Source organism: Peromyscus maniculatus, chromosome 5 (assembly GCF_049852395.1).
Source record: "Peromyscus maniculatus bairdii isolate BWxNUB_F1_BW_parent chromosome 5, HU_Pman_BW_mat_3.1, whole genome shotgun sequence".
Classification (NCBI taxonomy): domain Eukaryota; kingdom Metazoa; phylum Chordata; class Mammalia; order Rodentia; family Cricetidae; genus Peromyscus; species Peromyscus maniculatus.
Window position 1 is genome coordinate 89,140,424 of NC_134856.1, and position 13,233 is coordinate 89,153,656.

The following is a 13,233-nucleotide window of genomic DNA, read 5'->3' on the forward strand; positions in this document are numbered from 1 at the left end:
GAATGCCTATTCTCTCCCTGTGCACATAATATTTAGCTTTGTTTTTCCATAATATTTCACATCTCTGGAACTGCTCAGTGTACATGTAGATGATTTCACTGATTTTAGCTGCTTTATAAATATTTTATATTTTACCTGCAAAATAGTTATTTTTCACACTGTTATCTTTTGTATGATTCTCTGAGGAAAAGTTTTACAAGTGCAAATTAGTGAATTTGTATGGGGTTTTCCTCTCATTCTATAGTTAGGCTAAGGAAAAGTTGATTTTGAAAATTTGTGTTTTAACTTTTACAAGGTGCTGTGAAATTTATATATGTAGTTATTACAACTTTTACTCCAAACTGCAATCCTATTTTCTATATCTTTATGAAAAAGTTACTATGGGACTCAGTCATTTGGCCCTGAATATTGATTGGTATTACATTGTATGTTATTGTGAACTTATTTGTATTTCTTTCTTTGCTAATGAAGTTAACCACTTTTATGAGCATATTAGAAATTCTTATTTTACTCTATGAATCTCATTTTCATATATTTTCACATTTATCTATATTGTTTCCCCTATGTATTTGAGAAGTTCAATACTTTTTGTAATTACATTTTCTCTGCTTATATAAATCACAAAATATCTTCTCCTTGTGTTATGGCTTATTTTTTCAGTTGGATAATTATATTTGCATTGCATGGAAAACTTTAATTTTTGTTGTTGGTGGTGGTGTTTTGTTTTGCTTTGTTTTGTTTTTTTGAGGCAGGGTAGTCCTGGCTGTTCTGGAACTTGCTCTGTAGGCCAGGCTGGCTTGGAGCACAAAGATCTACCTGCCTCTGCTTCCTGAGTGCTGGAATTAAAGGCTTGTGCTACCACCATTTGGCTAAAATAATGAAATTTAATGATTCAGATTCACTAAATTCTTCTTGATGTTTTGATTGTGAGCATATCCTTTAACAGCTGAACAATCTCATTAAATTCTTCTTTATATCTTTATAAAATATTCTTTTTATGGTTTAGCTAAAATAATTCTCCTTCTTCAAATCCCCTAAAAATTTTTGACTTCCAAATCATTATGTCTTAATCGTTATTTATATTTTTCTTTATTTTTTTGATATACATGTTATTGAAAATAGTTTTTTTTCTTCTATACAATAGAGTCTGATAACAGTTCTCCCTCCTCCATTTCCTCCAGGATCTTCCCAACCTTCCACTCACCAAAATTTATACCCTCTCCTGCTCTTACTTATTAGAAAACAAATGGATATACACAGTCAGACATTATGCAGAGAATGAGATACCTTGGAATGTTCAGCCTAAAAGAATGTCTCTATAAAAAATTTCCTGAGCATCCTTGGGAAAGGAAAGAAATCCTGAACCCATGTGACCTGAATGAATGAAGAGCAGCAGAATAGAATAAATATTTATTTATTTAATTAAAATTTATTTGCAATAAAAAAAATTTCCTCTCAGGGATCAGGTAACTGCAGAAGACAAGGCAGAAAAAGTATAAGAGACAGAGGGAATGGAGGACACCAAGAAAACAAGGCTCTTTAAATCAATATGGTCAAAGCTCATATGAATTGATGGAGACTGAGACAGAATGCACAGGTTCTACATGGGTCTGTACCTTGTTATTTGTGTATATATTATGGCTTCCAGTTTAATGTTTCTATGGGAATCCTAAATATGTGAATGATTGGGTATCTGCTTTTTGTGCCTTCTCATGGCTCTTTTCCTTCTTCTTCTTCTTCTTCTTCTTCTTCTTCTTCTTCTTCTTCTTCTTCTTCTTCTTCTTCTTCTTCTTCTTCGTTTTGTTTTTTGTTGTTGTTGTTGTTGTTTTGTCTATTCCAGTGTGTTATTTTTTGTCTGGTCTTGTTATATTTCAGTTTTGTTTTATTATTATTTCTTAGAAGCTTGGTTGTTTTCTAATGAGACACAGAAAGGGAGTCAAACCAGATGGGAAAAGAGGTGAAGAGGAACTGGGAGAAGTAGAGGGAGGGGAAACCATAATCAGGATATATGTGAGAAAAAAAGTCTATTTTAATATAAGGAAAATAAAAAATACATCTAAGAGAAAAAGAAAAATACATAATAATAAGATAAAAAAAAACAAACTTGAGTAGGACAAAAAAAAAAAACACCCCCCCCAAAAAAAAATGAACAGAAAAACCAAGAAGAATCTGGATGCAGACATCCATGGCTCGGCTCCGAGTGGAGCTCCGGGCGTCTAATTAGCAAGAAAGAGGAGGGTTTATATGAGCGAGAATTGTTGAAACCAAGGTTGGATAAAGCACAGGGACAAATAGCCAAACGAATGGAAACATATGAACTATGAACCAAAGGCTGAGGGGCTCCCAACTGGATCAGGCCCTCTGAATAGGTGAGACAGTTGATTGGCTTGATCTGTTTGGGAGGCATCTAGGCAGTGGCACCAGATCCTGGGCTCATTGCATGAGTTAGCTGTTTGAAACCTGGGACTTATGCAGGGACACTTGGCTCAATCTGGGAGGAGGGGACTGGACCTGCCTGGACTGAGTCTACCAATTTGATCTCAGTCCTGGGGGAGGCTTTACCCTGGAGGAGGTGGGAATGCGGGGGTGGGCTGGGGGGAAGGGGAGGGGGGCAGGAAGTGGGAGAACAAGGGAATCTGTGGCTGTTATGTAGAACTGAATGGTATTGTAAAATAAAATTAAATTTAAAAAAAAAAAAAAAAAAAAAAAACAAGAGCCAAAAAAAAAAGCAGACGAAATTCATACAGATGCAGTGACAAAGAAATTGGCAGATGCAGAAATCTCTAAAAATCATGATATATAAGCAAAAGACCTGCATGATAAGGAAAAAATTTTAAATGCCCAAAAAAGCATCATGAGATAAAAAGCAAAACAAAAATCCTCCAAAAATACCAATGAGTTCATTTTGTGTTAGCCATCTACTGCTGGGCATGATCCTGCCCTTAAGAGTGGTTTGCACATCCAGTGAGACTCCATTGAAGAAAACTAATTTTTTTGTTAATGAGTGGTTATCAATTGGAGATAGATACCTTCTGTGTTAGGAATATGTACACGTCCACTAACAGTGTGGGAATACCATGAGGTCCAGACTTGTGAAGGCCCTGTGCATGCTGCCAAAATTTCTGTGAGTTCATATGTGAATAAATCCTGCCACATTCAGATGGCCTTGTATATTAGTATTCTTCATTTCCTTTGGCTCTATCTTCCTCCTCTTCTACATGGTTCCCTGAGCCATGAGGAGAGGAAATTGAAGGAGACATTCCATTTAGGACCCAATGTTCCAAGGTCTGTCACTCTGCACTTTGGCTAGCTATAGGTTTCTGTATTTATTCCCATCTGTTTTAAGAGGATATTTCTAGCTTTGCTTTGCTTGTTTGCTTGGATAAGTGGTGTCAAAAATTCAGATACTTTCTCTGACACTGGTTCTGTGTTCTTGGCCAAGATCTACCATTAACTAGTTCTTTAACCAAGAATTTTTGCTATATTTATAGTAGTTAAAAATAAACTGATATTCAGTAGATGCTATGTAAACATTAGAACACTTATCTTTTTCCTTGTGGGCTGGGGAGATGGCTCACTAGTTATGAAAGATTGGTGTGCAAGAATAAGGACCTGAATTATAATCCCCAACTCTAGACTTGTAGTAAGTTAAAGGAAATTCTCTAGTGCATTACACCCCCAAACCTTCATCTATCTTTATGTATTTCTCCAATGTATTAGCACTCTGCTTCCTCACTGGTTCTTGGTATATACAAACATTCAAAGCCCACTGTGAGAAACTTCCCCTGACTCCAAGAGCCAGTATCTGTAAGTGTACCAACTTCTAGAATTGTTTCTTTTTCCAATGAATAAAACTAATGAGTTATTTGATTCTGGATGAATTAATTTGATAATACTATACAATTGTTGAGCTTCCCCCAACTTAACATTTATCATCAAATATATAAGAATACTCTCTCTGCCACCATTAACTGTCAAGATCTATGAGAGACTCACAAAGATGAGATTCACAAAGCTGAAATTCACCCAAGGACCAGAGTGGGTTCTAAACCTATGAATGAAGAGAATGAAAAACATAGAGCTATTAGAGTATAACCATAATCTGGTGAATCAGAGACTTAGAAAACTATATAAATATGAATTTGGAGCCAACTAAATAAGAGGTGAGATTAGGATCCATTGGAAGGTGTTCAGGCAGCAAGAGTTGCTGGGAAAGGGAATTATAATACCCAATATATCTCTCAAATAAGTTGGACCAAAGAAACATTGTACAATAGATAATTACCAAGTTCTTATGAGACACAGAGTTAAATGAACTCATGTTTTCAAACAGAGCCTGGAATAAAACACATCATCATATTTAGCCAATACCAAAATAAATTAAAATAATGCAATTCTCCAAAAATGATTGAATGAATCCACTGAAAGCAGCTGGTCTTCTTTTCCTCTGGTTTAACACACATGTACATGATTTTTGCTCATAAGCCTGGCATGCATATGTTTTCTGCTATGGTTCACTTAATTCTTGTTTATGTACTAGAAGAGTTTTCTCTGTTTTTTAGTTAAAGGACCCCTTTTCCCATCAAATCTTTCTGTAGTTACTAATTAAATTTTCACTCCCCAAAGCAAAATTTGCTGAAATAGGCAGTGTAATGCAATGAAAAGGAAAGTGATAAGCTTCCAATATGTAGGTGTGCTATACTTAAAGAGTTTTATCAAAATATAAAATAAAAAATTCAGTCTACTAAATGGGTAGCTTGGTAAGATAGGCAAATTCCTTGGCCCTTGTATTAGTTTCTAACGTTCTTATTCCTTTGGTCATTCTGTTAGTTTCTAACATTTCTAGGGCTTAGCAAACATGCCACCATGTACAAAGAAACATGCATGTTTATATGTGTAGTGGTATTGTGTTCCCCAAAATATTGTGCACGCTAATAAACTAATCTGGGGTCACAGAACAGAACAGCCACAATATTAAACATAGAGGATAGGCAGTGGTAGCACATGCCTTTATTCCTAGCATTCCAGAGACAGATCTACCTGGATCTCTGTGTGTTCAAGGATATAGTCAATCATGGTGACTCATGCCTTTAATCCCAAGAAGTGAGCCTTTAATCCCAGGGAGTGATGGTAGAAAGCAGAAAGGTATATAAGGCATGAAGACCACCAGGAACTAGAAACTTTTGCTGGTTAAGCATTCAGGCTTTCAAGAAGCAGTTCAGCTGAGATTCATTCTGGATGATTATTCAGAGGCTTCCAGTCTGAGAAAACAGGATCAGTTGAGGAATTGGTGAGGTGAAGAAGCTGTGGCTTGTTCTGCTTCTCTGATCTTCCAGCGTTGAACCCTGTACCTGGCTCCAGGTTTGTTTTTATTAATAAGACCTTCTAAGACTCCTGCTACATATATGTACTAACTACATGAAATAACCATGGCTGTTTTAATGTTAAGTAGGTTAAGTTAATAACATGGATTTAATTCTTGATTTTCTAGGTTCACATAGATTATCCTTTAGATGCTGAGAAGCCTTAACTAAAAACTTCAGTTTTACATTTCAATCAGCAGTTATAGACAGAATAAGTTTAGCCTCCTTTTGCTTCAGTTGCAATTGATGAAATTTTCCTTATTGGCTGATAGAAACTCTACTCTAGTACATTTACTGGATGCAATGAGAAAGTTGGAAGCCATACTACATACATTTAATTTAAATCTTTTAATCGTGTTACAAGAATAATAGTTTAAAGTTATTAAAAATTGTGTCTGACATTAAATTAACTCCCAATGATATTAGTTATAACTGCTGAATCTTTTAATTATAATGTGTTTTATAAGACTTATGTTACTTTGGACATTGTGTGAGGCAGAAATAATAAGAGTGATGATGGTGATAATAATAATAATAATAATAATAATAATAATAATAGAAAAAGGAGATGAATTCAATTCTTTAGTTTGGATTTAAAAAAAAAAAACAGATTAGAATGTAACCCAAACTACAGGCTGTTCTTTAATTATTCAGTTGACTCCTAGCTTGCAAACTGAAGATAATAAGCTGTTTAATCTTGATTGTCTTTCATTTTACACCATGTTAAAGTTGGATTAGGAAAGCAAAAGTAAACAAAGACAATGCTATTATCTATAAATCACTTCATTAGATACAGAAAGCATGCATATTACTTCAGATTTAAAGCTCAGCTTGTGTGGTGTTCAGTTCATAAAACAAGGATCCTAATGGAAAACTTAGAATGCAGAGATAAATCTTGTAGAAACAATTATGGCTGGCATGTGAATTCAGTCTTATACCAGCATACAGAATGTAGAGATTCTAAGGATGACTCTTCATCCAACAGATCAGGGAGCCAATAGGAGTTCTCCAGTTGTACACATGAAGAAACAGGACTACATGCTGTTCAGTTCATTTTCTGTCCATGTCAGGACCTGAATCCCAAATCAGAATGAGGTTAGCCATTTTGCATTACTTTCTATACATTTATGCACCACCCCACACTATCTTTTTCTCTTAGGAAGCACTTACTAGTGATTATTTCTTCCCTATCCTGTGAGCTACAAGCTTAGAAATGGTAGAGTCCATGTGGAACTAACTTATGTATCTCTGTATCCCTGGTACATAGCACTGGACACTAATGAGAGAGAGAACAGACTTGTGTTGACTGACATGACAACATGGATTTTTCATTCCCACCTGCATTTCTGGTGAGAGAGAGAGAGAGAAAGAGAGAGAGAGAGAGAGCGAACTTGAGTCCATGGATTTAACTGACTGATAGAGTGTTGGACTAGCTGCATAATGTTGCCCTTGATCCCCAGCTCCACAGAAAAACATAAAGGCAAGAACAACAAAAAAGGCTGAGCCAACAGTATTTAATCCTCCTTACAGAGACGAAGACTCCATCATCAATTATCATAGTTAATCTTCATTGTCAAACTGACTGGACTTAAAATCACCATGTAAACATACTTCAGAGTGTCTCTAAGAGAATGTTTCCAGAAAGGTTTAACTGGGGGAGGATTTCACCCTGTATGGGGGTGGTGTTATTCTAAGAGTTGAGGCTCCTGTCTAGATAAAAACAAAGAGACATACTGAACAACAGCTTCCAGCTCTTTCCTCTTTAGGATTGAGGACACAATGCCACCAGATTCTCCTGCTTCTGCCATGAAGCTGTGTCTGTCAGAAAATGTGCTACCATTTCTAGCTGCGATCCAAAAGAAACATGTTATTTCTTAAGTTGCTTTACTTAGGTATATGGTCAAAATAATGATAAAAAAAACTAGCTAGGATTGTTCTGTACTGCATTGGCTGTTGTCTATGTGAGGTGAGCTAAACTATGATTTGCAAGTTCATTATAAACATAAGACATGTATCTTCAATTCTAAACCAACAGCTAAATTTATAATTGAGATTTATATTCCAGTTTCCAGAAACTTTATTGTCCTGGACAGCTTTGTACTGTAGGTAATCCTCATAATTTTGTTGATACTGTAGTCCATTGGGTAAAGTTTTAGAACTCTTATTAACAAAATCCTTATGGAAATTGTAAGTTGCTAATATTGAGATGTATAACTATGAAAATTCATCACTTCCACATGATCAGAGAATCCTGACTGTATCTGTTTCTGTATTCTTTATTTTTCTCATTGCTGTGATCAAATACTTGAAAAGAAGCAATTTAAGGAAAAAGAGTTCATTCTGGTCCACAGTTTGAGGATGCAGTTCATTGATTGCACTTGGGAAGTCATGGTTGAAGGAACATGAGGCTGCTGGTAGAATTGTAACCATTCTAAGTTAAGAGGCCAAGAGAAATGAATGCTGGAATTCAGCTAGTGTTTTCCTTTGTATTCAGTTCAGGACTGTAATCCATGGTTGATCTAATCAAAATCCTCTCCAACAGGCTTGCCCAGAACTTCGTTTCCTAGGTGATGTTTAGATGCTATCTAGCTTAAAATCAATACTAACCATCCTGGTTATGATGCTTGTGTGTCCCTTTCTACCTTTCCAGGGTGACTCTGTAGGGGTATGTTAGATTTCTAAATGCCAGTGTTCATCAGGCTAATAGGGCATAGTGACAGGAGGCTTGAGAATAAACTTTATTTGAATGGGTTGTTTATAATTTTAACTCTTCAAGAACAAGAGCCAGATTCCTAACATCGAAGAAAAACATAAGGTGTGGGATGACAAAATCAAATAAAGAGTCATATGTATAAGCTGAAATTAGCTTTAATTGTGCCAAGCAGCTTGACATATACAAGCATGCTGAGAAGATTCTTTTCTTCCTCTTTTTCTTCAAACTCCACAAGAATGATGTCTGATGAGGGTCACCATATAGATAATAAAGGAAATGAAGTGAAATATATTGAAAAAAATATATTAGAAAGAGGACTATAAAAAGTATGCTTTTGTAGAGTTAAAGGAAATGGATCTGCTTGTAGAAATAGCCATCAAAAGTAGAGTGCTTCCTATTAATACATTCCAGAAGTTCTCTAACCATTACTTGTAAGATTAGCTGTAACCATTTCTAACAGTACATTTATCCACACATTAAACAATTAAACTTTTTCCTGGAGAGAGCATGACTCATGCCCCCAAAACATCACAATGGTTTATGGAATGTTGAACAAATACAATTTAATGCTCAGAATAACCTAACATACCAGACACTAAAATTCACCATTTTATATCTCTCTAACAGTTGTCTTTAATTAGAAAGAATTCACCAGCTTTTCAAGTTCTTCCACCTGCAAATTTCAGCTGTGGCTGTGAACACTGGCTGAAGCCATTCTTTCTTTCTCTTCTGCAGTGTTGGAAGGCAGCAGTGTGGGATGCTGCTGCAGATAAAACATGAGAGGAAAAAGGAGAGACCTTTGCTCTGTGGTTAGACTGAGGCAGCCCACCCCAGGCAAACACACATGCTGGGCTATTGTGGCTTGGGATGTGAAACTCAATAGAGGCCAGGATGTCTCCCAACAGAGAGGAATTTGATCATTTTTTAAAAGAAGTTTTATCTTTCTCTTTCACATAGTTTTGCTCTCCCAAAACCTGTTGGGAGAAGAGAAGAGAGAGGAAGAAAATGGCAGTGGGAAGCTGAGAAGTTTTTATGAAAGGTGAGGGGGTAAAGCAGATTCCAGGAACAGAGAAAATGGGCTATTAAAAGAAAAGAGTGTTCCTCTGGTAGATTCTGTCCTGTCTTTTTTTTAAAAAAAATCTCTTTCCTCCCTCTCCTCACAACATTTCTTCTCTGGAGCATAATTGAGTGATGGGCGTGAAGGAATTACTTCCTGAAGCACAGTGGTCACAGCAGGATGATGGACACTCTAGTGGGTACAAGTTAAATGCTGAAAATATTTCCAGCCTGCCTGTAAAAATCTGGGTCATTGTATGATCATCCTTCTATGAGACATTTATCTGTCAAGAGCCTAGAATCCCAAGAACTCCCTCTGCAAATGGTTTTTGCAGGGGACCCCAAGGTTTTACCTATATCCTAATTGGCTTTCTAAAGAGATTTCTTCTTGTGAAAACTACAATGATCAGGAGCTTTGAGTGGAAACTAGGGAGTAAATTGCTGGGAAGAGGGGCTATAAGCTACAAACCCTGACCCTACTCTGATAGAACAAACTTGATGTGTTATCCATCACCAGCTACCAGGATTTACATGAAACTAGAGCAGGTCCTTTTTATTAGGTGAGGGTGGATGCTAGGATCTTTTCAACTATTGTTATGGTCAATCATTCGTGTGTATGTGTGTTCATGCATGTGCAGTTGTTTATGAATGTGCAACTTCATATTCCTGTGTCAAGGCCAGAGGATGACATCAGGTGTTTTCTCCAACTGCTTTCCACCTTATTTTTTGATGGAAGGGCTCACACTGACCCCAGAGCTTTTGGACCCATCTAGATGGGCTAGCCAACAAACTCCAGGGATACCTCTGACTCTGTCTGCACAGTACTGGGATTTTTGGCATACATCATTGTTTTAAGTGGGTACTCGGGGCTGAGCTGGGGTCCTCATGCTTACACGGTGAGCTCTTAACTCACTAAGCTATTTCTCCAGCCCCAGTCATGGTTAATGATGTCAGTTTGGTTAGGTCTTGAATCAGCTAAGAGCCAAGGCTCTCCCATTGTGGACCTATAAGAACATTTTCAGTAATAATTAACCAGGGGGAAAGGATTCTCCCTGAGAGTGACCGCCATCTTAGAAGAATCCCACATTATTGAGTTCCAACGAGTTGGTGCCGCTTGCCCTTCAGTGTTTGCTTCTTGCTGGTAAGTGCAGTGCATCCACTCCTGCTGCAGCTGCCACTGCCATCATTTCCTGATGACAGACTTCCGCTCTCTTCACTTTCTGACATGGACTGAAGACCAGCCACTCTCCAGGAATCCTTCAGACCTTCAGCATCTGGTCGAGACTGATGAGACAACCAGATTCAGGGACCAGGAACTGCCAGGTGCTTAGCCTTTTCTACATGCAGATGGTCACAGTGGGACTGCCACAACCCATATTATGTAATTCAATCTAATAAATCCCCTTTTATAATATGTAATATATTCTGAAATATGTATCATACATTCTATTGTTTCTGTTCCAGTAGAGAACCCTGACTAATACAGGTGTGCTTTCATAGCCCCTATTTGCTCTTTTTTTCTCTCTCAGTAGGAGCTACCTGAGGGCAGAGATAAACATCTGTCTTGTTCAGATCTCTGAATTCAAGGTCTGCACCATATAGAGTAGATAAATCCATGACTATGTGAATTAGAAACAGCCACTCAATCTTAAAAAGGAGTTATCAGTGGTAGGCAGAATTATGAGCCCTATGCTAAAGATGTTGTAAGGGAGAAAAGTATTTCCTTTTATTCTACCAGTCCTACACCCATTGGCCAGAATCACATTAATTATACTGAAAGCACATAGATTAACAAGAGCAAATTAACCTAACATTTAGTACTGCACCTTTGCCATAATATAGTCATGTAGGGAAATTCAAAGATGACTATCTCAAAAGTTGGTTAGAATTTAGGCTTATAAAGTACCATAGGGAAAAAATGTAATAAAATTTCAATGAAGTAATATATTAAAGGAAAGAAAGCTCAAATTTTCAAGTGGATGTAATTAGAGAGATAGCAAGTATACAACATATGGAATAATCTCGGATGAGGGTTACAGTAAAGTGTATTGTGTAGATTACTATGATGTCATCTCCATGCTGGGAAAAGGATCTAGAATTGTTCTAGGTGATTGATTCCTGTCTTTCCTGGTGTATGGGTTGGTAGAGGGGACAGACAGATGGTCTTAACATCTGCTTCTTCTGTCATAACCAACCCTTATGCCACAGTGGTGTATTTCAGGAATTCTGCCATCCCTTGACAGTCACAGTCAAATCGAATCAGAAAATGTGGGAAGTTAGTTTATGTAGCAATGAGTGCTAGCCTTATAGATGCAGGTCAAGTTGCTCACTGGCTGACCTTGTGATGGAAAAATTGTCAATTACCTAATTAGATCTAATTTAATTATAAACATCTCTAAGTAGGACAAGGAGGAAGAGAGTCAGTGTCAGGGAGATTTGAAGATGTTATTATTGGCTTTGAAACTGGAGGAGGGGACTATAAGCCAGCTATTCAAGCATATTATTAAAGCTAGAACAATAGAAGAGAAAAATAATTTTATCTGTCATCCTTGATGAATTCTTAGGGAGGATTCTCTGCAACAGAAAAATCAAGAGGAAATTACAGAACAGTTTGGTGACAGGTGTATCTCCTGTATTCATGGGAATAGCACAAGAAATGAGTGAGTCCATAGAGCATGTCTCAAGCACTTGTCTTAGTTTACTTCTATTGCTTGCTGAACAGCAAAAGAAGGAGGAGGTGGCTAGAATTACGCCTGAGATAGAGGTAAGGTGTGAGGTATCAATTTAAATCAAAGTCTTCCCCATTGATAGGAGCCTCCAGTAAGTGAGCCATTATCCTGTTCCTACTGCAGAGCAGTGACCCTTCCAAAGGAGATTCCTTTCACAGACATAGATTTGTGCTAACAAAAAGGGGTCAGTTTTTCCAGCTCTTTTCCTTTGTCTACAGTTTTTCAAGATCATCTTCTGAAAATAATACTTGTACCAAAGATGCCAATATGATAGGATAATGTTGAAGATTGGCCAGGGTGATGATATGATTAATACTGAACTCAGCCCCTGATAATGGGATAACAAAAGAGGTCCCATACTAAATGTGAGGCATGCAGAGTAAACTGATTTACCAGGATCATTGTTTAAACTGGATTTAATAAGGAAAGGGATGGGAGTCGGAGGTCCTAACTGTCAGAAAGAATCAGAGAACTTCCAGCCAAACATTTTTTCTCTGGAGACTTCAAAAAGCATAAAATTCCTGAATTTACCTAAGTGAAATCCATGTTGGATTTCTGTAATGAACCATTGTAAAGTTAATCTGCATTTCTGATGGCTATTATTGTTTCTGGCAATAGAAAACTCATACAATTTTCTGATTCCTGGTGTACCAAAATGACTTTTTAAAAATGTGTGTGGCAAAACCCTGTTTTAAATAACTTCCATTTCCCTTTTCAGTGTGCCTTCTCCTCTATCCAAGACACTCCTTCACTGGTGATTAATTTATACTGTTCAAGAGCTAACTTCAGAAACATTTTTCATAAGAGGAAATGGTTTCCTTTAAGTAGAAGATTATGTGAGTTCAAGACCTTTTGTAATCATGTCTGACTCTCAGGCCAATGTGCTTCCCATGATACACTGCTCCTTAGAGCTAGCTGGAAAGTGGCTCAAAGTACAGCTCAATCAATGAAACATTTGATCTCATTGAATTATTCAATATATTTTGAGTGTTGAATAATTCAATTAAAACAAAAATGTTCAAATAGCTGTTTTTAAAAAGGAATTTTTTTTCAAATTTAAAATATGATTATACTGGGAAGTTGAGCCACGGGAGTTGTTTTATTTCTTATTGGCATGTGCACATTTTACCAAGTAATGGGTTCCATTATGCCATTTTCATACATGTATGTCATGTCATCTGCTCACACTAAACTATCACTCTCTTTTGCCTTACCACTCCGTGCCCCTTTCCTCTTCACAAACAGCCCTCTAATTCTTTCTATTTCATTTTTATTTTGATATATGAGCGAGAGAACCTGGCATTTGTCTTTTCAAATTTGGCTTATTTTGCTTAATGTGATGATCTCCTTTTCCATTCATTTTCCTGAAAAT